A 3,454-nucleotide genomic window follows, 5' to 3' on the forward strand; every position below is an offset into this window, starting at 1 on the left:
GCCAGTTTCGCGAACGAATTATTGTAGATATTCTACTGGCGCTTTAGATTGCGCGCATGCGCGAGTGTGGGGCATGTTTAGCACTGCCACTCATCCAGTCACCACCCAGCGATCACCTACTCGCTGAAGAATCTAAACACAGCCACGCTCTTACCATATCTCTTAACTCACTTCAATGGTACATTAAAAATGACGGCTTCCGGGTGAATCCTCTCCCTCGATTCTCTCTAACGTATACTACACATTTTCAGCACTGGCAGTGGATTCTCGTTTGAACGGGCTAATTATATGGACATGTTTCGCGCATATGCTGTATACGAGCTTTTTCAACGGGCAATTTGATTTGTTTCGGCTAATTACTTTCCATAATTTCTTTCAGTTGCACCTTTTCTGATTTCTTCTTTCCTTCCGTATTTGTATTTTACGAAAAATTCCTCTTCCAATGGTATTGGCGTGCGAGAGAACCCACCGGCGGTTCTTAATACTCCCGATCCGGGAGAGACGCCGTCGCAACTTTTGGACAAGCCATACCCGTCAGTTTCTCTTGAAGAAATAAATAGCTTCTTCGATAAAGTCAATGATAGTTTCACACACTCTAGAACATCGTATAGGTTAGACAACCTGAATGCTGCGTCATTTATTATCGATAAAGTCACCGACTGTGAATTCTCTCTCTGAGATGACGAAGGGGAAAAAAGGTAAGAAGGGTAAAAAACTCATAAAGTAAGATCATCTTCGGTTACAGATCATTCAAAAAAACCGAATCAGTCTCCGATTGAGGTTATTTTTAAGAATTTGGTGAGATCTCGCTCCCCGCTCCCGACTGGGGAAGAGCACGAGAACTCTTTACTCTTCAGACACCTTGAATGACTCAAGATCCTGGGGTTATTGTTCACGCGGAGGGTGAGAGAAATGAAAGCATGGAGATCGACCCGATGCCGAATGAACTGTCTCAGGCTCTCAATAAACGCCCTCGTGAAGCGGAAGCTATAACTGGGAACCTCCGGTCAAGATGCTCACGGTCCCTGTTGCTAGTAAGTTGACCCCCTTTACGGGGCCTTTGTGCAACTATGATGCCAAAGATCTTCCTTCGTATGTAATACTTTTCCAGAAGATCTTGGTTATGGATAATAATAAAGCTCGCCTCTGCCCCATTAGGGTCAGTCGTGTCGTTACGAAATTTATGGGTAATAATAGTATTTCTACAGTAAAGATACGCCTGCGGGACGGAATAAGGTGCCTGTCTCTTTTAATAATTATTACAAGGCTAACAATATTGTTCAGTTTGAACTCCGCACTCAATGCGGAGAACTTGAAAGTATCTATTCTAGCGTTTAGAGTGATGAGATCTGCTGCAGTTAAAAACATCTCTCTCGAGATTTCGGAGAATACGAATTCCTTAAAGAATTCAGTTCTGTTAAGTTTTTGTCTGCTTGTAGGCTTTACCGCAGAGAGCGAAAGGATAGTGGTAAGAAACTTATTTCTACCTACTCGGTGATGGTGAAATTCCAGGGACAATTTCTCTCTAATTCGGTGAAATATATGCATGTTCCTTTCCTGTAATACCATACATTCCCCGCGTTCTTATGTGCTTTGCCTGCTTGAGATTGGCGCGTTGTTCTAGATGTGGACTTTAAACCCGAGGATTGTCCTCGTATCAGCTTCCCCCTTGTTGTTGCAACTGTGGTCAAGAGCCCTTTCTCCACAAAATGTCCTTTATATGAGCGTCAACGTCAGATTTATTAGTACGCGGCTCTTGAGAATATTTCTTATATCAACGCGCGCGCTAGGTTGGAAATTTCCTTTAATTCTCCTCCTCCATTCTCTTCGTCTCCCTATTGTTCCCTTTCTTCTTCTCAGTTTCCGTTTCTTCCCTACTTCCCCCATCATATGCCATCTGCATTTACTCCTCCCAATATTTCTCCCTCTTCTTATACTGACGTCAGTCCTTTTGATCTCCTAGGTTCCCTCTCAGAATTCGGGTCTCCATTTCAGTATGGTGCTAGACCATTGTGTAATGAGAAAGCTTGTTCGACCCCCCCACCCCTTGCTTCCTCTCATTATTAATTCTCATTATATAACTCTCATCCGCAGGGTAAGCAGCCTCCTCTTCGAGTCTCCCTTTCCCCTTCTCACGGAGATAGCGGGATGGATAGGGAATTATGTGGAGCGCACTTGTCTTATTGCCCACAACGGAAGATGGGATTATCAAAAGCAAAATCTTCTCCCAGGGAGAGTGGCGCATCCTCAGGCCTTTTCCCATTCTCTTATTTAAATAATTTCCACCCTCTTCCCCACTTCTCACCTCCCTTTCCCTCTCCTCCCCCATTTCTCCTTTTCGTCAGATTATTTTTCCTCTCAAATGAATCTTATAAATCTAGTTGGCACTTTAATTAGTCTTCTTTAAAAGATTATCATAAGTAATCCAATAATCGCGTATGACAATCAACTTGGGAATGGGTTGCGCCTTATTCAAGAATTATTGGAAGCTCTCAACAATAACAACACATCAATACACCTAATGTCTAATACTACTACTTCAAATTCTTTGCGAGTTGTCATTCTCTTAGATTGCTATATTGGAACTGTCGGCGAGCTTATTCTAAAAAACCAGAAATAGAAAAACTAATGGATATTCTCATCTTTTCTGAAACATACCTTAATTAAACCTAATCTTACGTTTGCAATCCGGAGCTTTCATTGTATTTGTCTAGACTCCACTGCTAATGACATTAGAGGAATGCTTGTGCTTATTCGTAATACTATTCAGTATACTATTATTGAATCGCAATTTAATTTCCTACTTTCTCGGAAAATTCTTGCGATCCAAATTAAGTTGAAGGATACTGAACTCGCTATAATTGATACTTACCGTATTTTCATCCCTCCTCTTCCTAACCAAAATCTGGATTCTTTCCGCACTTCTCTTGCTCATTTCAACACGATCTTTTGCTGGTAAGTGATTTCAATGCCCATCATCCCCTCCGGGAGTCTCTTAGAATTAACACTGGCGGTTCACGTATTTATGACTTAACCGAATTATTAAACCTTACTTGCTTAAACCCTGACGCCGTTCATACTTTTCTCGCCTATCCTGCTAGGGCTCCTTCGATACTTGATCTCGTGTTTGCTTCTTCAAACCTCGTTTGCAATATTAAGATTGAAAGAGATCTCTATGGCAGCGAGCACTTTCCGATTTGTGTTGAAATCAATTCTTTAGTTTCAACTCCTTTTCAAGTAAAATTCAACTTACTCGTCCTCAATGGTTATGCCTTAGAGTCTGGTTGGAGGAACATGTCGGGGAAATTATTGAGGAGACCTCTGCAGTGACTTTGTCATCTTCTCCGGAGGAAGGGTACGATGTATTTATACGACACATCATGTCTTGTATTAACTCAATTTCTCCTCGGAGTAACTCTAGCAACAGAAAGTTTTTCAACGAAGGAGATCGTCC

The sequence above is a fragment of the Trachymyrmex septentrionalis genome, unplaced genomic scaffold, assembly GCF_001594115.1.
Source record: "Trachymyrmex septentrionalis isolate Tsep2-gDNA-1 unplaced genomic scaffold, Tsep1.0 scaffold11, whole genome shotgun sequence".
Classification (NCBI taxonomy): Eukaryota; Metazoa; Arthropoda; class Insecta; order Hymenoptera; family Formicidae; genus Trachymyrmex; species Trachymyrmex septentrionalis.